Here is a 26037-nt window from a genome sequence, read left to right on the forward strand (position 1 = left end):
CATTGACAGAGTCCTGATAGGAATGCCAACTCTTCGGAAGACCAAGGAGAGCCAAGCTCACCAAGTCCTCATCATCGACAGTAACCCCCACACTTCCCAGCTCATCGCGACACTGAGTGAACTTCGTGAGATACTTGGGAATACTGTCTCACTTCTCGCATTTGATGTTTCTGAGTTTATCTTTGAGCGCCAGCTTCCTCTGATCGCTCTTGCTTTGGAATAATTCTGTTAATGATTTCCACATCAAATATGGAGTAGCCTTTCCATGGAGGCTGGACACAATGTGATCCTTCACGCCCTCCAACAGAATTCTTCGACATTTTGCGATCTTCTTTTGCCAAGCATCAGCTTGAGTAGCATCAGTAGGCTTTGGGATATCCGTATCTATGAATTCCTTCAGCCCGTTATCATCCAATACTGCCTCCATCCTGTCCTTCCATGCAATATAGTTTGAGCTGCCCTCAAGAGCATACTCCAATCGCAATCCGTTGAAAGACATTGCTGCGTTGTCACCAAGAAAACACTGCTGCAAATTCGAATTCCACCAGCAACCAACTCAACTGCTTCCGATCAACCCTCGCTTGATATCCTGTAAAAATCTCTTCTACAAATCAAGCTGCTCCGATACCATGTAGAAACTTTTTCTACAATTATCTAGCTCCGATACCATGTAGAAATTTTGAATAATTTAACACATATTCAATGGAGATTATCCTGATCATGTACTATTGCGGAAAACATACACAATACATAAGCTCCTCTACGTTGATCAACAATATAGCAGCATCAATAACAATAAAACATCAAGAGCATTCACACATTAACACAGTATGTATCACGGGGAAAGCATCTCGCTAAAAACCCCACACTATCTGTATATTAATGATTGAGTCATGTAACATTACACAGCATAATACTTCTCACAAGTATCTCCACCTCTGTTACACACAATACAGCTCAGATCTGATCTCCAAATATCTTCCACTGCTTGCCTGCCTCCACTGCTCAATACCTGCTCAAGAACTGATGAGAATTGCTTCCCAAACTCGATTTTCACCTGCAAAATAGTCACTCACTCTTTGTGGACGTGAGCAAAGGCTAAAATGCGGGCCAAATACGTGAGCAAACTCATTGGCATACTCAATCCTTTGATTGTGCAAGATCTGGTGCACAACTATAGTCACAACTGATAGCAATCTGATTCTCTACCACCTGTCCCTGTTGAACTGAACATGCACTGACATGCAACTGAGTTAACTGATGTATTCTTTAGTTGTATTATGAGTTAATAATTAGTTTAACAACTCATCATTAGTCTATCTGCAGTTAGACTAACTACAACCAGTTTAACTAAGTTAAATTGAACACAACTCCATCAACTGTACCTCCAGTCCACTAAACTCAACTCACTTGAGTTCTAACTGAAGTCATGCATGCAACAACTCAACTGACTCATAAGAAAAACGAATTTCCTTCTGACAGCTGCATGTGCCACTTCCGTAGCTCAAACTGAAGTGCTCCAAGAGAATAAGATTAAGTTTATAGTCCAAATATTATTGTGAGATAATAATATTTGACTTTTCTATTTTTGGCAGCCAGTCTAAAAATAGACTTGATCACTCACACTGTGATCACTCACACTTTCATCAAAAATAGAAGTCCATCTATTTTTCCCAACTTGATCAATCATCCATAAACATAGACATGATCCATATGTCTAAAAATAGACATAGTCTAAAAATAGACTTGCGCCAAAAATAGCCTGCGGGCCCACTTAGTGAAGGCGACTCTTTTCACTAAGCTCCATCATCTTGTTGCAATCTCAACAGTTGACATAGGAAAAGAACTATCCTCATACCTGATTCATTTTTTAACGAGGTTGACTCAGTAACAGGAACTATCCTCTAACCAACTGATTCATTTTTTAACGAGGTTGACACAAGAAAAGAACTGTCCTCATACTCACTGATTCATTTTTTAACGAGGTTGACTCAGTAACAGGAACTATCCTTGAAACCTTTGTTTCATTTCTTAAACAAGCTTGACACAAGATACGGAACTATGCTCATGACTCCTTGTTTCATTTTTTAATGAGCTTGACACAAGACAAGGAACTATGCTCAAAAATCCTTGATTCATTTTTTTTTAATGAGCTTGACACAAGACAAGGAACTATGCTCAAGACACCCTGTTTCATTTTTTAACGAGGTTGACACAGGAACAAAACTATCCTCGCTAAATCCTTGTTTCATTTTTTAACGAGCTTGACACAAGACAAGGAACTATGCTCATGACTCCTAGTTTCATTTTTTAACGAGGTTGAGACAGGAACAAACTATCCTCATGAAACCCTATTTCATTTTTTAACGAGGTTGAGACAAGAACAAAACTATCCTCGTGACAGCCTGTTTCATTTTTTAACAAGGTTGATACAGGAAAAAACTATCCTCGCGACAACCTGTTTCATTTTTTAACGAGGTTGATATAGGAAAAAACTATCCTCGCCAACTGATTATGGCTTCCAACTGGAAGAAAGACATGTCAATGGACACACCTTGATCATGGCTTCCAAGAGGTATTCATCAAAAGGAAGAATATTTCTCTGGAAGGAACACATGTCAAGGGACTCAAAAGGGATAAGAACATCACGTTCAAGTAATCCCATAGAGTTTTCCGTGTCAATTACCGGATCTAAATCAAAGGAAGATGAGCAAACAGTGAGAGGTTCACTTACATCGGTAACTGAAAACATGGGACCAGTTGCCACATAATTAACCCGTGGCAGGGTAGATACCACTTTAGAATCAGGAACATTCAGGGGTGTCAAATCATTGGTAGTTGAAACAAGACTAGGGAACGGAAGTTGGTCTACAGTCACAATATTTCCATAGTGAGGGAAAGACATCATGCGAAAAAGTGTCGATACGACAGCTTTCATTGCATAAACATAGTCTCGCCCAAGGAGTAAATTGAAATCCAAGGGACCTCAAACTACCATAAGATCAATATAGACAGTTTTACCTTCCAAGGTAATAGCAAACTTAGGAAGGATCCCTAAAGGTTCACTAATGGTTCTGTTAAAAACTTTCAGATTCTGCGTAATCGGCACAAGCTGAGGGGAACCCAAATCTTTCCAAGCAGTTGAGGATAAAATACTAACAGAAGCACCGTCATCTAACTGTGTGTGGTGTATGTCCCTATCACCAGCCTTGACAATGATTTGGAAAGGGATGGAGGAAGGAAGACGAGGTTCTATCAATCTATTCCAATCAAAGGAAAAGACCTCAATACTTGGAGGGGGTTATGTAGAAACAGTGAAATGCCCCCCGGCGTAGAAGAATCTGATGTAACAAGAAGAACCTGAGCAATATGAAGTTCAGTCTCTAAAGGGAGAGTGGGATCGACCGAATGTGAAATTGAATCAACCACTTGATCAACTAATGGATCATCAACCTGAGTGATATGAGTTTCACTCTCCAATGGAAGAGTGGGATCGATTGTACTTGAAATTAGATCAATCACTCTGTCAGTTGACGGTAGGTTGGGAGAAAGTTTATGGTAACCAGTTGGAAATTCTTGTTGTGGAATAGTAAGGTTTTCCAACAATTTTGAGGCTTCATCCATGTGAGGGAAAATGTGAGTTTGATGACTCCCTTTGCATAACTTACAAGGAAACCTAACTTTACCCTTTTTCCCAGGAACCTGACTATCACTGGTTGATGGATCAAAGGAAAGTTGATGAGATTTTCTGACCATACTTCCAAGACCTTTGTAATACCAGGACAATTGATAAGGAAGTGGTCACCCTTACAAAGCCTGCAAGGGTATTTGGGTTTACAATGCATGTTGGAGGTTTCCTCAACACAACTAACACTTACAGCCATGGTTGGTTGGTTGACTTATTTCTTATCTTGCTTCTTCTTCTTCTTCTTCTTCTTCTTCTTCTTCTTCTTCTTCCCTTTCTTCTTCTTCTTAGCCACCTGGTTACTAGCGTCAAGGCTTTTACCAAGCGAAGAGGAAGAAATGGAGGAAGAAATATTAGGCGAAGAAGGTAAAGGGTCAATAGAAGGTTGGTGATGTTGAGATGGTGAACTCTGTTGAGGTGAAGCATTCGGTTGAGGTGGAACAATTGGAGTACTTGGGGCCAACGAAGTTGAAAATAACCATATCAGTAAACCTATTGTAAATCTAGGTAATGACAAAGTAGCCATATAAGGAGGATCAACATTTCCAAAGCAAGGAAATGTACTAGGATTCTCGTTAAGAGGGGTTCCTTGGTTGGTAAATTCCGGAACAGTTGCCATTATATTCAACTTTAGTGAATTTTATTAACAATTTAAAACTAAAATTAACAATTCACAATTCACACCTAACAATTAAAATTCACAATTCACACCTATGGTCTCTAAAAGTAAAAACAAACAAATTAACACGTGCTATCAAATCTAGGAGTCAAACAGCACACAAACAGTAACTTCCCAAACTAAAAACACTAGTTGGTGATGAAATCCAACTTAGTAGAAATTTAATACAGAAAGGGCGGTTGGAACAGTTACCCCGACAACCTTCTTAATGAAACAGACTGGCACAAGTTTCTTCACAAAACCATCTCAAGTGAAGAGAACCCCCAGAGAGTCCAAGTGAGTCTAGTCGACGTCTGCTCCAGGTACAGTGGGATCTTCCCTCCACCGTCACCTTAGGAAATAATCCTATAGATTATGGCCACTAAGGTTACCAACAGAAACAAATATACCTGGGGGAACAGTCTACGATCTGATACACACGCAAGGGCAGAGTAACAAAGCTCAATCCCCTTGAAGGCTCCTTGACATAATCCAAGGTTTACCAACAAGTGACCCCAGGCTCCTCGACAATGGTCAATCCGAGGTTTACCGTTTTTAATACGTGTATATCTGCTATCGTTCCCAATGAGGAAGGATTGATTACCTCACTGGTTCAGATATGATCTCGTGCTTGACTCCTTTAGGAGGAGCTTCCCAGAGCATACATGCAACAATTGGAATTTTTCCTACCGCAAGATTGACTACTTGTTTGTTTTACTGCCTTGGAGAGTTAACTAAAACCTATTCCAAGACACTAGCCTAAGCTAGATTGGTGGAAAGAGCCCTAAAAATGTAAAAATTACTAGATGAATTTTAATTAAGCGCTATGTTATTTAGGCTGTTATTACTCAAAAGGGTAAATGGATATGAAACCAATGGTGTTATGACCCGACCCAAAACTGAATGCAATCGAATATGATAATGTAATCTTTTCAATTCGATGAATCCTAACTAAAGTAAGGAGAGAGTTTCCATTTACTTCCAACAATGCAAAAAATTGATCACTAAGAGAAAATATAACAAATTCTCTAATGCACTAATTTCATCAAGAAAAATTAATGCAAATCAATTCCAAAACAATTTTTTTATTTTTATTTTTATTTTTGTGTGTTAAAAACAAGCATAAAAATATGTAAATTCAAATCAAAGAAAACTGATCTAAATCTACGATTGATTTTTCAGAATGTAAACTATGCAATTGTAATCTATGCACAATTCACTTGAAAAGTATGAAAATGTAATCTATGCACATTTTTCATTCATATTCTGAAAATGAGAATTCTAATTATGCAAATGTGATCTATGCAAGAGAATTCTCAAACACAAGATGATTCTAATGTAATATAAGAACCAATCAAGTGCAAGTCAAGAAAATTGTGTGAGAGTTCGAAAGATCAAAAGATAAAAACACTCAAAGGCGATTAACACTCATACACAATTTATCCCCCCCCCCCAACGAATGAGGGGGAATTTTTTTTTGCAAAAACAAAAGCAAAAAGATGCAAAATTGTGAAAAGACTGAGACAAACCTCCAAGTAATGACCAAAGGAAATCAAATTAAGATTTTCTCAAAAAAGAGACTCAAAACACCCAATTAACTTAATGGAGATTGATGAGATGAAGAATTTGTTGAAAGAAACTCATAAACAAGGCTTTTTGACAGAAAAATACAGATCCGGGTAGACTAAAAGCCATAAATAAAACCGAAACCTAACTGGATGAAAACATTTTAGGTTTCTCAAAAATTTTGACAGGGTCCACAGGCTTCCAGTAGAACCAGATGTGGTACCACTCTGTGCACTAAAGGAATAGTGCGGGGATGTCTGCACTGTCTTGTAAAAAGAAAGTGCGGTCCTCTTCAAAATTTCGGAGCAAAAAAAAAAAAAATCCAGATCTTAAAAACTACCCAATCCCACACACATTAAGAAAAAACCAGAAATAGGGATAAGTTTCTCAAGTCAAAGAAAAAGGAAAAGCAAAAAACCAAATTCAAGTCCCCAGTATGGTTGCCAATTTGTTGGCCGGATAAATCGTTCTTGCGGACAAGACCGATCTCCCTAGTATCAACAGATATCTAGCAACAAACAGGACAAGCAAATCTACCTTTCTCTAAATATATTGTGATTCATTAATAAAAAACTAAGAGGTGTTTTAGACCCTACCTTAAGTCCAACGCTAGTTTGTGGCAGCCATGCTATGATCGTCCGGAAGAGTTTCCTTTTAAGAACCTACAATCACAAACAAGCACACATCAAATAACACCTGCATAGCTAATATAATAAATCATATTCATCATGGTGATCAAGGAATCCATGAAATAAACCATAAAACACAGCTTATTGAGAAAAATAAACTTGATTGTATTAACTTTGAAAATAGAAGAACTTTACAACCTTTGGTGCCTTGATGTTGTACAAGCTCCTCCCAGGGTCCAAGCAAGAATCTCCTCTACTTTGACAAGCCTCACACTCTTCCCAATGAGATAAAAAAAGGTATGTAATCTCTCCTCTCAAGCTCAATTAGGAAGACTAAATTCCAACAACATTTCTCCTAAAAAATATTCAGCTTTCAACCTCCTCAGTAACCAGCCCAATGCTTCATTTTATAGTGCAAAGGAAGGAGGTTACAGGTCCACCTATGAAGGGATAGAGTCCTCCTTCAAAGGGATAAGCTCCTCACATCAAGGGGTTAGCTCCTTAAGGTATGGGATGCATGAACCTTAAGGAGCGAACTTGCCACCTCAAGATTCCTTCCAGAAGCTTCCAGAAATGACTCAAAGTGAGTTTTTAAGAATGTACTTGTGCCTTTTTTACTTTTACAGGGGTCCGCACTCATTACACGGAGACAAAGTGGTCAGGTACACAGGGGACATGACCGGTAGGTGCGGGACCGCAGGTAATGCTAAGAGAAAGTGCAGAACCAGATTTTTAGAGACTTTTAAGGGCTTTCTCTTATTTTTCAAGGCTTGACATGAAGAACTGAGGTTTAAGACTTGAAAAGGAGGAAAGTATGAGTGGTGATAGACTCACACCAATTGCAGAATGTCATGGTGACAATATTTTGTGCAACAATAGTTAAAGACAAGTTAATCTCAAGTTGTGAGCCAAGCCTCCCTAAATTTAAGGAAGTTGTTGATAGCTTCGGTTGTATAAATAAGCTTTCGACCTAACCTAAGCTTAGATGACCCCGTAGCAGCCTGTTTTAAGCTTGAATTGAGCAGAAATGGTCATCTAAGCTTAGGTTAGGCCTCCACTTGGCTTCCATACCCTCGACACCATTCTAGACATGTTTCCCCATACCTGTCTCCCCTGCCAAAGAACAAATTGGTTAAATTAGCATTTTCATTCATAAAACTGAAAATCAAAAAGGCTTTTTTGCAATTTCTAGTTAGTGCATGCATGCAACAGTCATAGTAGTACTTAGATAAAATTCCATGCTCATTTATTCCAGATAACTAGATGTTAGATGCAAGGTTAAGTTAGGTCTCTTTTGTAAGAAATGTGTGTAGATTCTTAGCTAAATGGTTTCATGTCACTTTATAGAACCTTCTAATCCAACACTTTCATTTCCTAGAGTAGGTAACATTCCCTTTCTGCATTAAGAGTAATTTCCCTTTACCATTCGGTAGTCAGACTCCTTCTAGTCAACAGAAGACTGGTTTGAAAAACCCTAGTGGCCTATTGCCCTAGTTGAAAAGTTATAAGAGTAGACCATTGAATCTACTGTGTAAACAACACTGTCACCTCCAAGTTTGTACGAACCACGGGTTGATGAAATAAAGTTGGTATCCCTAGGAGTTGTATCATTCTTGCTGCACTACTGGAGCTCATCACTTCTAAAATTGATGTGATTGTAAAGTGGCATAAACCCACCAATGTTACATAGGTTCTTAGCTTTTTGGGTGTAGTACAATATTGGAGAAGGTTCATTGCCAACGTCTCTGTCATTGCATCCCATTTACATGCATTGAAAAGTGTGAAGCTAACCTTTCAGTGGGGAGGAAAGAAACAACAAATCTTTGATACAATGAAAGAGAAGATTAGTACCGCGTCAGTTTTGGCCTTACCTGACCTTCAACAACCTTTTGAGATCGAGATAGATGCCAGTAGGTACACCATGAGAGCAGTGTTGATACAACAAAGGAAACCTACATGTTACCACTCAAAGACATTCTCCCAAGATGTTGTGAACTATCCCACATATGACAAGGAGTTTTATGCATTGGTTAAAAGCATGAATAAGTGGAAGAATTGTTTGATTGGCAAGGAGACCATCATTCACACAGATCACCGACCCTTGTAGTACCTCCAGTCGCAAACCAAGCTTCAACAAGCACGTCATTTCAAATGGATGGGATTCTTCCAGATAATTCACTTGGTAATAAAATAAAAGAAGGGCACCAGCAACAAAGTGGCAGATATGCTTTCTCACCCTCTTATTTATGCATCTATATTTTTGTAAAATGCTTCTTCATCTTTTGAAATTTATGCTTAACAATATGTTGATGACGATGATTTTAAGGATATTTATGCAAAGCTGACACATGGACGTAGGTGAATAATTACCATTTACAGGGAAAATTATTGTACCACCTTGGCAAACTTTGTATCGCCACCAATGAGAGAATACATGTAATCAGAGAGGCACATACTTCTCTTGTGTCAAGTCATTTTTTTGTAGGGAAAACTTTGTGTCATTTGCAGAGGTTGTGTTATTGGCCTCACATGAAAAATATTGTGACTCGATATGTAAAGGGATGTGTGTTGTGTTCAGTTAGCAAGCCCACTAATAGAAAATTGGGGCTCTACACACCACTAATAGAAAATTGTGGTCGTGACTATTTGTATGTCATTGTGGATCGATTTAGCAAAATGTGTGTCTTAATGCCTTGTAAAAAGCAGATCACTACAGAGCAGACTGCTCATCTCTTCTTCCAATTTGTATGGGTCCACTTTGGGTTGCCCACATCCATTGTGTTTGATCAAGACTCTCGCTTTCTTGGAGAGTTTTGGACAAGTTTATGGAGAATGATGGACACCAAGTTGAAGAGGAGCATGACATTTCATCCGTAGACCGATGGACAAATATAGGTTTTCAATCGCACAATGATACATTTACTCCGAGGCTATTGTGGCAAGCATCCCAAGTTGTGGGATGAGCAACTTCCCTATGTACAACATGCATACAACCGGGCAGTGCATTCATCCACTCAGAGCTCACCGTTCGAGACATGCTTTGGATATTTGCCAAAGGATCCCTTAGACATGGTATTTGGGAGAGATGAAGATTCCAGTGGGCAAGATGACAGGGAAAAATCATGGAAGTTCATTCAACAAATTCAGATGATTCACTAGGCAGTGCGGGAATAATTGGAGAAAAGTAAAGCTCAATACAAAGCTCAACATGACAAACATCGAGTCGATCACCAATTATAGGTTGAAGACAGAGTGTGGCTCCACATCAGCAAAGACAGAATGAAATGGGAAGGAAAGAAGTTGAGACCAATTTGATATGGCCCATTCACTATATTAGAGAAGATTGGAGACAATGTTTTTTTGTCTTGATTTGGCAGCATACATGTAGATGTACTCAGTGGTGAACATTGAAAACTTGAAGCTTTATGAGCCTCCTTTGATCATGGACACCGAAGAGGTTGGACAAGTTCCTATAGTGGACGAATTTGCACCTGAATACTTGGAAAAACTACCTGAGGATATCATTCTTGACAGGAGGACTAGGACTTCACAATGGGGATACATGGAATACCTTTGTATTGGTTTCAAGGGAATGCATCAAAGTAAGGCCCATTGGATTGAAAAGGAAAAAGTGAGGGAGAAATTCCCTCACTTTCCAATTGACTAATAACATATTTTGGCAGCCCAAAAGCTCATTAGTGGGGAGGAATGATTTAGGTGGCTCCAAAAATAGAAGTAGCTTTGAAAAGGCTCAAAAATAAAAGTCATCAGTTTGAAGTGGAACTAAGGCCAAATCGAAGATCTCGACACAAGATTTCCAATGGTTCCAACTTCACCTCAATCTAAGTTCGTATGTGAAAGTTATGGCCCATTAAATTTGTGGTCAAACTAGGCCCAATGACAGCCACTAACGAGGCAACAATTTGGAATTTACCAGTGCATGGATTCTAGCTATCGGAATGGGTGAATTTTCCACCTCGTTAATTTTTCCATCTACCCTGAAAACTCGGTAGGAAAATTTTTGCTAATGTGGCTTATTGGCAATATATATATATATATATATATATATATATATATATATATAGAGAGAGAGAGAGAGAGAGAGAGAGAGAGATTAAAATATGGTTGGCGGGTGGTCAAACCTCGCCAACCCACCGCCACATATATACATTGTGATGATATGGACATTGGCCAATACCAAATACAGAACCGACACTGTTTGAACTTGTGCCGACCATGTGGCCAGCCCACCTAATGCAACAATCCCATAACAAACAACCACCCGAACTTAACCAACGCGCCAACAAGAAAACAACAACCAACTATTTTGGGGGAGGCCACAAAGTTGGAACCTGGGCCTTCCCTCTCCAAATTTAACAGCTTACCAATGACCCATGCGATTGCAACTTCTTTAATCTGCCTGGAAAGTAATACATAAACGCAACAGTGGCATTCAGTGGGGGGAGAGCAAGGTGGAGGTCTGATCAACGAAGCAGGGAGGCAGAACCATGATCGCCTAAGGTCGGAACTGTGCCCAAGTGGGCACATATTTCGAGAAAGATTCCTATGGAATATTGGGAGAATCTTTTTTCAAGGAATCTTGAGGGAATCTAAATATTCCTTAGAGCTCCAGAGGTCACTTGCTTAGAACAGGGTCAAGTTTATAGTCGTTTGACATTTTTTCATGCCACAAATCCAATGGTGATGTCTGTTTCTATAGCTGAGCTTTGCATTTTCATTCCATGTCAGAAAATGGAGGTATATGGGTCATTTATGTAAATTTTATTATAATTTGATTTATGTTTCCATTTAATGAAAGAGGCCTCCCCATATTGAGCAAGGCCCGGAAACATAGCCCACATTGGGTGAACTCCGTAATCAAATCATCTTTTGCCTCTGATCTCATGGTTGCTTTTAATTTCCACTTCTTTTCATGTGTTTACATCACTTGGTTGCATTCTCTTTTAAATGCAATTTTGTATGCATCCATGAAGTAAAAGATCTAGATCAATGAAGTAGCCATGCAAAATTTTGTTGAAGCTCATACCAAATTCATAACATTAATTAAAAATTTGTCACCTAAGATGGATAAATTTGAAAACAAATAGGCAAAGTATTGCATCTTCAAGCAACATCATTGTCCCCAAGGATATACAATGAATCAAACTTTTAAGGCACATAAAACTTATGTAAGAAGATGGAAAAAATCAAGTGGGGAAATCTTCTAGAGGAAGGGATTCAGATAGAAAATAAGGGGATCTAAATATATAATAAGGGTTGGATCCTCAATTAGGGGAAATGATAGTTTGACTTAGGAACCAAAAATGTAGGTAGGTGAAATGAAAAATTAACTAGATGCATCAATATGATGATTTCGCCCCCTCTTATATTCTATAAATAATATGAATTTAATTGCACAAAGGATTTTTTTCTTCAACAATTTTGTAAACTACTTTAGAAAATTAATTAATGATAAGCCCTTGTTATCCAATTTATTTTGAGATATAGTTCAATTATGAAAATTACACTTTGTAGAAAGTTTTATGCTAGTTAACTAGGTTTTGGAATGGTGAAAGCTCAATAGAGGGGAAAATTTCTCAATGAATTTTTTTATTAATGTTTAAAAATTGAAATGAGCTAAGAGATTGATTGTAGAAAATCAAAAGATTGCTTAAAATTGGAATCCTACTCTAACTAATACTAATCAATCAGCCCTTAAATAAGTAAACCATTGCAAGAAAGGAAATGAAAACCACTATTTTATAATTTGCTACAAAACCGATAATACAGCCAAGTTGTAGGAAATAGGGAGTCAATGTTGCACATTGTGTTGTCATTGATGACAATAGGATACCATTGATATCAAAGGGGATGTATAAGACAATATCAGTATCACTCATGATGCCTAAGGAAGCAACATTACACTCTATGAAGCAATATGACAGTTGTGTCTCTTACATGATCTCATTAAGTGAAGTTGAAGGTGCTTAAAGTAATTTAAGCTTTTTATGTAGTTATGATGTCCAAATGATCCTATAAACTAAATGGTTATGTAGCTCTCAGATACCTTTCCAATAGTCTAGTTAGATATCCTTATTTTCTCAAGGATTTTCTATGTTCTCTTCAACTATCCCAATTTGCTATGAGGGTAGAGTTCCTTAGACCTCCAAATAAAATTGGCATCTTATGCAAGTTAGAAGATGAACACGAAAAAATAAACAAAAATGTGTATCCCATCTAGAAATTGTTAAAATGTGGTTTCATAAGAACTTATTAAGGAATAAGGACTTTTAGATAGGTGATTTGGTGCTTAAGTGTGGGACAAATCAAGTGAGCCAAAGGGAAAGCATTTGAAATTTAAACAACTTTCACATGGCCCCTTTCAGGGGGTTGAAGAACTTGGCCTTAACACTTACAAACTACAAAACATGGAGGAAGAGGTGGAACCTCTCCTTATTAATGGCCCAATTTTGAAAATATAGTTTATTAAATACCTCATGGCAGTTGACATGAACATAGTAGATTTCATTTCATTAGCTTTTCTTTATGATTCTCAATTAATTTTAGTTTTAGCCCTCAATATTGGTCTCAATGATTTTGTTGCATTTTGAATTTTATTTCTAAAATCTATTTTTCCATACTTTTGAATTAATTGTATTTCATTTTGTCAATAATTTGTTTTATGTGTCTTGTACACTTGCTAATTTGTAGCCCCCTTAATGGGTAATTGCAGGATCTTGTGAAAAGCATACACATTTTTTAATCTTTGTAATTTCCCATTTTACTTCTTAATCATGTTTTAGACAAAGAAGCTATTAATTGATTTATGTTTCCTAGAGAAGTTTAAAAAATGGTGAAATTAGGCCTTCCCCAATATCTAAGTTCTAAGAAATCTTGAAATTTTAGTTAAGCGATGGTTCATCCAACTTGAAGATACCACTCATTTACTTTAAATTAGTGCACAATGTGATAAATTTCCAGTTAGAAATCAAGATTTAGATATTTCTGGGGACATAATTTGACTATTTAGAAATGGCCAATCCTTCCCTAAAAAGAGGAATCATCTACACTCAATTATCAAGACTTGGTGTTTCCCTCATCCACCATTGGTGTAACACATGTACTAATTTGGTGAACGATTGGGAAAGAAAATTCAATCATTTGTGGGGAAATGTAGATATCTCCGACAAGGCTATGGATGCTCACTAGAAGTAGAGAAAGATTTATGATGATAGGGTGACTCCACCAGGTCTTATGAGTGCTTGTGGTCATTGAAACAACACCAACAGGAAGTGAAACAACCTGGTGACTCCACTAGGTCTTATGAGTGCTTGTGGTCATTGCAACAACACCAACAGGAAGTGAAACAACCTATCTGCTCAAAAAATTCAACCCCATTTTAGCAAAATCTTGTCATTATAATTGTTAGTCAAAACATCATATCAATATTTAAATGAAGTTAACTCAATTTATATCTTCAATAAAAGCTACTACATCACTAAAGTTGCATGATTGAGATATTTTGGGTTTATGTTCCGAAGGAAGGACCTAAAACTCAATTTGTTTGATTCTAAGGTATGATTCTTTCTAAAATTTCCATCTTCTTATTAAAATATATGATTGAATAATTAATGATTCAAAGATTCATATATTTTTCCCAATGTGTTTCCATTTACTAAGCCTTTTCAACGAACCCACTAAGTTTTGAAAAAAAATTGTGACCCCTACTTTTTCCTTTATTGTATAAAAATGTTTTCTTTCAGAATTATAGTGACCTTGGTTCCCCATCACTTTTCATCCTATTAATTCTTTTAGATGGCTAATTTAGACGAGCCTTCATTTTTTACTTACTAGATTTTGACATGTTTCCTTTCGTTCCTTGAGCTTTATTCTTCAATTGACCTTTGGTTTCCCCCTTTGAATCAAGTTTCCTTTGTTTGAATTATTTTACATCAAACCTAATCCCAAAATTAAGACTTCCTTTCACCTCTTCAAACTCTTCTAGCTTCTCTCCTTTACTCAAACTCTTTCTTTTAACCTTTTAGCATTCATTCAAGTATTCTTTATTTTCTTTTAAACTTTGAACTTACTGACCTTTTTCCTTGGCTTGATTTGGAAACTGGCCCAATGGACAAAAATGGTCATCTCCCTATTTTGTCTTCACATGATTTCCAAATTAGGCTAAATTCTCTTTTTTCCTCAAGTCCTCCTGAATCTAGAAATCAAACTCAGTTTCCAAATTTAGGTCCATTTTACCAACAATTAAATTCAATTTGTCCTTTTAAAGTTTGAGTTAACTCTGTTTTCTTCTTTATCTTTCAAGTTTCTTTTTTTTAAGTTTGCTTTTTCCATTAAAACTTTATTCTCCCCCACCCAATTAATTTCTAGATGGGGTCTGATCTCTGTATCAAACCCATTTCATTCCTTGCTATTCAAACTTGCCACCCAATTTCTAAATCAATCTCAATTTTAAAACCAGGTTCTTTCCTTACCTTCCTCATTAAACCCTTCCCCAATTTGGTGCTTGACCCAATTCTCAAATTTGGCCTCCCAAGTCACATTTTGACTTGTCCCAATTTGGTGACCCACCCTAATTGGAAAATTGGGACCTCATTTAAAAAGCTTTATTTCAATCTTTGATTGATATTTCAAATTCTTGGAACACTCCCACTACTTGTTTGATGTTTTGAACATTTTTTTCCTAACTATTGAACTTAACAAATGGCCAAAACCTCTTTATAATCCAGCTTTATATCCAAAATACCAAAAGGGATTTTCTCGATGAAATAATTGGTTTATTTTGGATAACCCAATGCACCTTGTTCTAGGTTTACTTAAGGACATGTACAGTTACACAAAGAACATCCCTTTAGACAAGGGGAATCAACATTCAAGAAAGGAGTTCAAGTAGTAACAAGGGAGTTCAAATAAACCAATAAAGAGACCCCATGGTTACAAGAGAGTTCAAACTGAGAAAAGGAATGAAATCCCCCTAGGTGGCACAAAAGGATAGTAAATTCAAATTGATACCAAGAATGAAACACTCCAAGTAGCACAAAAGGATAAATGAATGGTGAAACTAAACAACCAAAAAGGGGGTTTGGATAGTAAAGATGTGAATTCAAACTAACAAAATTAATCTAATGCTCAAGTGGAAGAAATGGATAGTTGAGTAAAGAAAATAAAGAGCCCAAAAAGAAAACCAAGTATATAGTATAAGAATCAAAAGAATTAACCTCTCTCTATCTATTGTGCATAAATAAGATAAACACAATAAGGAAAAGGGGGATATTTTCTTGAAATTGTAAATTTCTTTCAATATTAAGTAAGAAATTAATTGGAGACTATTTGGAGATTCATTTTGGTATATGTGTGGTGTGAGATTCGTTCCTTATTTGTTGTGTTGGAATGACTGTGAAATTATTTACTTTTGTTGTATACTATTTTCATGCAATAATGATGATTTTTTTACTATTGTGTTTCAAATTGTTACTAACTATGAATATTAAATGGTTGTTTGTCATTAAAATAAGGCTAACCTAAATTTTACAACTTATTATAATTTTACTTTTTTAAACCATTATTTATATATTGAACTATTTTTTGTTCTAATGGTTGGAATTATTACTTATTTCATGTTCATTTTCTATTCTCTAATATTAGCAAGGTGTTTAAACTAGGACTATATTTTTTATTAGTTATAGGACTACATTTAGGATTTAGATACATAAGTTTAAAGCTGATATATCAATTTAGCAATTAGGCTAACATATTAGAGAATGGTTTTATATTAAACATAGAAAAAGATAATTGGACCTAATTGGACCTCAGCCCTATGAAAACTTCATTAATTTGGTACATAACATTTTTTTTTAACAAATCATTGAGACATTGAGCTACACCAAAGTATGCATAATGGTTGAAAAGTTATATTCTCACATCTAAGAGAATCCATTATATCTTGGAAAATTAGCTTATTTTTAGATTAAAGCAAGGGTTTAAGTGAGAAAGTGCATAAAACAAATAGGGACAAAGAGTTTAAGTGAGAAAGTGCATAAAACAAATGGGGAACAAAGAGTTAAGTAAATTGTTAGTGAGAATTTAAATCTAAGCTTCTTATTTGAGAATCGACATTTCAAGAAATTACAAGGAAAAGAGTATTTTAAATCTCTAATTATTTGATTTCCCAAATATAAAAAAAGTATAAAATGTGTAAATATTAATGTTTAAAATATATTTATTTATATGTAAACAAAAGGTGAAAGTATTAAATTTTAATTAACATTTTATAAAATTAGTCCTTGAGTTTCTATCAAGAGGTTCAAGTGAAGAAAGGAAGTGAAAGTATGAAGTAAGCCAATGAAATACATAATTTTCATGGGGCTTTTTCATTGATGTACAAATTGATTATTTACTATGAGACCATGAATTATGAAGTCCATAAATAATTCTATATTTTGATGTAATGTTCATTTTGCATGAAAGAGATTAAACGTAGGAAGGCTTTTAAAAATCAAAGAGATGATTGCTCATATTGTCACAACAATTTTGAGATATTATAATATCAAACAAACATGAAAATGTAGTCACAAATTAAGAAACTAGAAAATGAATTGACTAAATAATGAGGAAAATATAAAGATTCAATAATATATTTGGTGATAAATTATTGGGAAAAAACGAGGAAATTTTTAGCCTAAAAAGATTATGATTACATCCTACTTGCACAAATGAAGAAGTCAAAAGATACAAAGTAGTGTAATCATAAATTAAAATAAGAAAATCAATATCTAGAAAATAATTTACTAGAAAATGATGAAGAAAATTCCCAGCCAAGGAACCTTGATCAAAGTTTTCTTGAAAAACTCAAAATGTTTAAAAAGGTGAAGCCATAATTTACATACCTAAAAGTAAAAAAGATAAGAATAAATGAATTCTCAAATAAATATTTTAAGGGAAGAAAATCGATCTGTAGCTAAGAAAGTCAAGAGATAATATAAGAAGGGGTGATTCATAAGGAAAAAAATGATCGCCTAATTATGGAAATTAAAGAGCAAGATATTATTGTAAATAAATTATGCAAATAAAATCAATATTTCATAAATGGAGTGAATATCTTATGATGTAAATTAGAAGAGCATATTAACAAGGCAAAAGAGCTCAAAAAAATAATTATGAGCTTCAGAGAAAAAGAATTATGACTTAACAACAAAAGAAGAAGAAAGATTACGCATTGATTCGATGATATATCATAATTCAATGTGACTAAGAATCTCAAAAGAAATAGGATGTTAAGAGAAAAGTTGACAAAATTTTGTCAGATAAAAACAATTAAATTAACTATTTGAAGAACCATAATCAAATCTTGCTAAAATTAAAAGGCAATGATTTATCAAACTTGAAAGTAGACAAAGAGATATTCATGGATGCAAGTGAATTAACGAAGTTTTTAGAAGTTGGGATTGTAGATAAAAAATCATTAATCAATTCAATTAAATCAAGAAAGTTTGCAAAAGTTGATATTACAAATAAAAAAACCTCAATGAAATTGATTGACACTAGTAATTAAAGTTTCATAATTAATGAGGATTTATTAACAAAAGAGCTACTAAAAAATGATTTCAAGAAACAATTCAATGTCAAGTCAATGTCTAAAGATCCAATTATGATTGACTAATCTTATTAGTCATTGAGGAAGCCATTGATGCACTAGTCAATGTGAAATTATCAAATATTAACATGTCAACTCAAATAAATCATGAAAAGACGGAGGACCAACTTATCTAGGTCTCATATTCTCAAGTAAATCATGAAAATATTGAGGACCAACTTATCTGGGCATCATATTGACACCCAAATCATAGAAGTCACTTAAGGGGTCATAAGTTGTAGCACACTAGAATCATTGTACAACTAGCAAGAAATGACATGATTTATGACCCCTTATGCATATTTATAATAATAATAATAATTTAATTTTAAGTTCGCAGAGAAGCTAAACAGCAAATTAGTGTACGAGACCTCTTTATTTGTGGAACAAGAGACTCACCTCCATATAATAATTTGGTTGCTAAAGTCTACAAATGTATACATAATCTACCCTCCCCTCTCTTTAAAAAACCATCGTCATCATCAATTTTAAAAATCTATATTTTACTATATTAATTAAGCTTCACTACCCTCTTTTGTAATTAATTTATTGTGTTAGTGACACATACAATTTTATATCTTGATTTAAAAATATATATATAGTAAATCTTCCCAATAACTCTAAACAACATCAAATTAACTTTAAAGTCATTAATCAAAATAACATGCCTGTTTGTCATAGAATTAAAGAGATATGTGATTTATTATATTTCATCTTTGTGCTCTAATACTAATTAGATTTCATTTTTCTTTTCTTTTTCTTATTAGTCCCTGCAAGTCTAGAACTATTGTAATCAATATAACAATATAAACATTAATCTATTACTAGTTTATTTTATTGTATGGCATTATCATACATAAGCCCTAGCATTCTCATACATAGAACAATACCATTCACATGGTCCAACAATGTCAAATCATCCTTAGAAACCCTCACACATTTTAATTTTCATATGACTTTACACTTTTTGTCTGGAAAGATTATAATTTGTTATTATGAAAGAGGAAAAGACTTGACTTGTATAAGAACCTTCATATTATATATTAACCATTTGTTACTTTATATTATATAATTGCAATGCATGTATCCATCATTGCAGGTATCAAAGTGATGTGGTACCTGTGTTGCTTCATTGATTTTGGTTCCTAAAGTTTTGATGAACCTAATTTTTAATAACTTTTTTCTGTCTTCGTATAGTACACACATGCTTTCTTACATCTCTTGTGCTCTCAATCATTCAGGTAAAGAACACGTACATGATTGAAAATCTTCAAAGATCCATTTTCTATCCAGGGAACAAAATTGATTGGGAAAATTTGGGGAAACTTCAAATATAGAATAGGTCATGATTGTATATCTTTACATTTTATTTTCATATAGAAATGCTTCATTATAATATGTTTTTTCTTGGTTTTTGTTTTTATGTGTATCTTGGGAAAATATGAAAAAATATATAAAAAATATGGAAAATATGTAAATAAAAGATAATTTAATTATCCATTTAAATTTATTAATTATCAAAAATTGTATTATAAATTTTAGTTTAAAATGATTTATTTAAATTAATTAATTTTTTTCACTTACCTAAATAATTTTGGATTTATTGTAAATTTTAGTTTAAAACGATTTATTTAAATTAATTATTTTTTTTCACTCAATTAAATAATTTTGGATTTTTATTTTTTTTTTTTTGAGTTTATGTTAATAAGTTTGTTAAAAACACAATCTATACCAAAAAAAAATATGGAAAATAGGTAAATAAAAGATAATTTTTAATTATCCATTTAAATTTACTAACCATCAAAATTTTTATAATAAACTTTATTTCAAAATTATTTATTTTTTTTCACTCAACTAAATAATTTTGGATTTTGGATTTATTTGCGTTTATGTTAATAGGTTGGTTAAAAACCCAATTTATATGAAAAAATATGGAAAAACATGTAAATAAAAGATAATTTAATTATCAATTTAAATTTACTAACTATAAAAAATTTTATAATAAATTTTATTTCAAAATTATTTATTTAAATTAATTAATTTTTTTATTTAACTAAATAGTTTTGGATTTTTTTGAGTTTAGGTTAATAGGTTGGTTAAAAACACAATTTATAAAAAAAATGAAATATTTTTTAGATTTTGTAAACAGGAAGATAATGTTAAGTAATAAGTAAAATGGAATTTTAATAATAATAAAATTAAATCAATTCAATTTAATTTATTGTTTTAATCATAATATACATCTCACATTTAAATAAATTTAAATAGTAATAATTCATTTAAATAACTATAATATTTCAAAAGATATAAAAAATTTAAAATTAATTAACAAACATATATTTAGAAATACAAATATTTCTTTACATTAAAAGATTAAAGAAAAAATGACACACACATATATAAGAATATATCGTGAAATTTATATAAATATAAATAGTATAATTAAAAAACAATATATATCTATTTTTAATTCCAAACTTACCAAGTACTTAAAGAATCAAATCTCTCTCAAGTTTTGCACTCAAAAAAAGTTTACATCTTGTAAAATTTGATCCCTCATAAAACTTGGTATGTTCATAGTTAAAAAGGAACTATACATGTATATATAATATCATTTTAGCTTATTATTTTAAAACATAAGCAATTAATTTCGTACTTGGATTTAAAAAAATTATTAAACAAAATGTATAAATTTCATATATATATATTTGAATTTGAAATTATTTTTTTAAAATAAATTATAATTTTTATAAATTTAAATTTTATAATAATAATATTTTTATTTTATTTTTAATTGTAAATTACAATCATCATTTTTTTGGCTTGAGCTATGGGGATTTGAACCTTAAATCTCATGGTTTACATAATATTTCAAAACATGTTGATAGTAAATTGAGTTGCCTTTCATAGACTATAATTATTAAATAGTATAATATAACTTAAGCTTCGAGTGAATTATATAACTAATTCACTTATAAATAAATCAATAATTATTTCTAATAAGTACTCAATTATAAATAGCTCTCACTTATTATATCGCTAGGTGTGTCTATTTTGGAATAAGGCTTTCAAACTTTTAATTTAATTATCAATAACTATTAGGTATGGTAGGGATTTAACCTTCACATAATATTTTAGAATATTCTTAGTAGTATTCACAAATCAAAGATTGAGATTTATCTCAAAAGTAGTATTATTTATTTATTTATTTATAATGTTGGTGGAATCAGTGACACAACGGTTCTCGTACTCGCGTTACACAGGATTGATACCCATTGTGTCACTCCCCTATCTCAGTGGTAGCCTTTCAACCACTCATAGGCGAGTGCGGCACCACTACACTTTTTCTTTTCACAAATACTTAAGTGTAAGAACTATGCCTAACCAAATACTTAACCAATTATTACTCCAAGTGTTACTATCATAGCTGAAATAAAATCTTCAATTAGCTATATCATCAATACAAATGCACAGCGGAAATCATCAACACATCATCATATGTGGGAGGGAAACTCCCATAAGTTAGAGTCTGATCGATATCAATATATATAAAATTTATGTAATTCAATTGTACATAAAAAAATAAAATTCAGTGCTACCAACAAGCCTTGGTTTGCACACCTTTTTATTTACAAAATTGTGCCTGCAAAATGCTGAAGTTGTGCCACCGTGTACGCTTACCCGAACTCTGAACTACCCATGGCATTACCATGCCCATCGTTCACTGTCGTTGGCTTCACTGCACTCTCGTCACCCTTGTCGCAGTCTGCCCACACTTCACAACTTTTGACACCCTACCGCACCCACCGTTCAGCCTGAATGCAATGCTGCCACCCGCGCTCAATTCAGAAGCGACACGGTGTGTTGGCCTGCCCACCGATCAGTTGTAGTGACCTCGGGTCACCAGATCGCCTGCATCCAACACTCCGTCGCAACCTGTATTACCGTCGGTCTGCAACATGACACTCTACCCGACTGAAGCGTTGTCGGGTCTATCGACTTGACCCTGTAATTGTTCGAATGCCCGACCCGCGTCCTTTGTCTTCCTTGAAACCAGAAATCCCGAAATCTCATTCAACAAACTTCGACCTTCGCTCTCCTACTTTTCTGTCTGTTGCCTTTGGCCCTTGCCTTCGCTATCTTCTGTTTTAGTTCTATGTATTTCAGTTGAGTTCGATGATGCCTTTCGAGCATCCATCGACCTCCAACATATACCCATTCCACACCATGGTAACTCCAAGGGACATGACCCTTTGTTCACCCAAGGGGTCAGCCCAACCTACAAGTGATACATCGACCTGCACATATGTATGTCAGCCCCCACTCAATATATCATGTCGTTGCCCGTGTATAAGTCATTGCTCCATTTGGGTCGACCTTGCGTCCATCTGATCAACCTCCATACTCTCGTTCCACACATCTCAAGTGTGAGCACGTCCATTCCAGCTATGTCGACTCACCCATGGGTGCCTCGCTCAGGTGCACATGTGCCCGAACACCCAACTCGATTCACCTGATGCACTTGCCCGATGCGCTCGCCCGTCGCAGGCTCCCATCGCGCATATCATCGAACATCCATCGCATGACTCGTCGTAAAGGTGGACACCCATGCACCCGTCGTTGCACATAACTGAACTTACACCTTCATGTTTCCTTCCAAATGTACTAACCCGAGTCACCTTTAACTGAACACGAGCGCTGGTCACACTTTCGTCGCGACTGCATGACTTTAACTACAATTGTCGATTTTTCGTCTCTCTCAAGCGCTCGCTAACTCGAGGCCCTGACATCCTCCACCACTTTGAAAATGTTGTCATCCTCGACAACACCATCTCAAACATTTCCATAGCTAAGACATATCCATATATGTGGGCACCCAGATAGCGCCACCCATGACCTGCTCCATGCTCCAATCTCGTCAAACTCTGTAAGAAAATCATGTGTTGTATCTTCCTTTCTTGGTGATTAGTTGGGTAGCTAATCCAAGTGTAACATCACCTCCACAAGGACGCATGATCCTCACATCATCATGACTATCTTTCCATCCTACTATCAATCGTGTCCATCTTGCCCCATGTTCCTACTCATTAATTCATAGATAGGACTCACTGCCATGAGTAGAAGACAATGAGCCTCATCCCCATATCAATCTAGAAAGAGGGAGGGGATGGGAACGTCGATGTCTCTCCATTCTCCTTCTCTAACATCTTAAACCATCTATCCAGATCTTCCTCTTCCAGCATCTGCATGTATGCTTTCTGACTCTCCCCCTGAGTCTCTTGTCTAGCATCCCTGTTTCCTTCGACTGCCTCTAACCTGCCTGTCAAATCCAGGATACTATCAAACAATGCTCTAATAACTTGTGACTGATCCATGAGTTTTGTATATGCAGTAGATGACCTACCATAGATTTCTTCATCCTTCTTGATGTCCTCCACATTCATCATTGTCAATTTAAACCTAACTGTCATAGCTTCCACAATCAGTACCCCCAAAGGTTCATCACCCCGTCCATCGTAAATGTACAACTTCTTCATATGTGGCACCATCATAGCCTCATGTTTCTTCAAAAATTCCATACCCAATATTGCTTCATAGTCATCCATCTGCACGATCGTGAAGTCAATCTTCCCAAACTACTCACCAATGTTCACATCCACATTCTCTGCCATACCAATGACTTTATCTGGTGGAGAGTTCACTGCTTTAAGATGAGCTTGGGTTGGTGAGAAATTCAACCCAACTTCCTCCCATTATCCACCAGATAAATTGGATATGAGTCACACCACTATCCACCATAGTGAGCAAAGTGCCTTGCTCAACCTTCATGCCAACATACTCCAATTTATTCCTCTTAGGATCACACCTTGGGAGCCTCCGTGGCTACTATAGCTCCCAAAATCTGCATCACCCCAACCATTGGTTCCTCCTTCTTCTTCTTTGCATCAGTGTGTGTTGTCATTGCTACCATCAACCAAGAAGGACAATTCTTCACTATGTGGTTCTCTTCGCACAACCAACATTTCAGAGGCTTCTTCATCTTCGACTTGTCATTCGATCTCAAATGCTCCTCCTTTGTAGTCTTATCTTTCGGTTTATCAGACTTCTTCTTTCTCTCTTCGGTCCCTTCATCATAATGTTATACTAGTCTATCAACTGCAGAAAATGCCTCTTCTAAAGTTTTGATCTTTTGCCTCTTCACCTCATTACATACCCAAGGTTTCAATCCTATAATGAAGTTGAATACCTTGTCTTTCTCCGCCATATTAGGTAGTTCCAAGATCGCACTCAAAAATTCCCGTTTTAATGCTTGTAGACTCCTTGTTTTCTTAATGTACTTAATATTCGTCCTTGCATCCCAAGTCTCGTCTTATGGGCTAAAATGAGTCTACAAAGCCTTCTTCATATCATCCTAAGTAGAGATATCATCAGCATCACCATTGGCAATTTGATTTAACTTCCATCTCTACCACATCTTAGCATCCTTAGTAAGGAATTGAGCAACTACTTTGACCTTGGCTTCATCATCAAGAATCCCCAAGTGTTCCAAGTATTGCTCCATATCCCATAAGAAATTTCCAAGTGCTTTGGCACTCCTCATCCCATCATAAGAATCATATTCCTTGACTTTCACATGAGCAATCCCTCCAATTGGTCCTTGCCCAACTGCTTTCTTCAAAACAACTATCTCATTCTGAGCATCGTCAAGACTTTTCTGCAACTTCAAGATTTCATCTAATCCTTGATCTCTTGCAACTCCAATGTTCTTGACTTCCTTTTTTGTTTGTGCATACTGCCATTCAATATACTCATATCAAACCTTGAGGTTATCATATGCCTCTTCCAACTTCATGAACCCATCTCAAATTTTAGCATTCTCAACCTTCAACAAAGCCATCTCAGTAATGAATTCCTCCATTCGGTCCAATAACCTATCCATAAAAATTGTTCTGGCATCCCTTTTAGGTTCACCTATTACCTAAGGTTCTTCTAAATTGTCTACCATCAGTTTTGCTTGTGGTCTTGTTAAGACCATACACTAATTTGTTCAACGTCGACCCTGCAACCTATTCCTACCAAATTTCTTCTTCCAATCAAACCCCTGCGGAAAGTGAGCTCTGATACGAACTGTCACATCCCTATCCCGATGGTAGTATTTAAACCACTCATAGGCGAGTACGACACCGGTACACTTTTTATTTTCACCAATACTTAACTGTACGGACTACGCCTAAGCAAACACTTAACCAATTATTACTTCAAGTGTTATTATCGTAGCGGAAATAAATTCTTCAATTAACCATATCATCAATATAAATGCACAATGGAAATAATCAACACATCATCATATGTGGGAGGGGAAACTCCCATAAGTTAGAGTCTACCTGATATCAATATATATAAAATTTATGTAATTCAATTGTACATAAAACAATACAATTTGGTGCTGCCAACAAGCCTTGGCCTGCACACCCTTTTATTTACAAAACCGTGCCTGCAAAATGCTAAAGTCGTGCCATCATGCATGTTTACCCGAACTCTGAACTACCCATGGCACTATCGTGCTCACTGTTCACTGTTGTCAGCTTTATCACGCCCTCGACACCCTTGTCGCAGTCTGCCCGCACTTCATAACTTTCGGGACCCTACTGCACCCACCGTTCAGGCTGAACGCAATGCTGCCACCCGCGCTCAATTCGTAAGTGACACGGTGTGTTGGCCCACTTGTCGATTCACTGTAGCAGCCTCAAGTCACCGGGTCCCCTGCACCCAACACTCTATCTTAACCTGTATTATCGTCGATCTGCATCACGACACTTTGCCTGACCAAAGTGTTATCGTGTCTGTC

Source organism: Pinus tabuliformis, chromosome 8 (assembly GCF_031772625.1).
Source record: "Pinus tabuliformis cultivar Carrire ecotype Pingquan chromosome 8, CPIR1, whole genome shotgun sequence".
In the NCBI taxonomy this organism is placed as follows: domain Eukaryota; kingdom Viridiplantae; phylum Streptophyta; class Pinopsida; order Pinales; family Pinaceae; genus Pinus; species Pinus tabuliformis.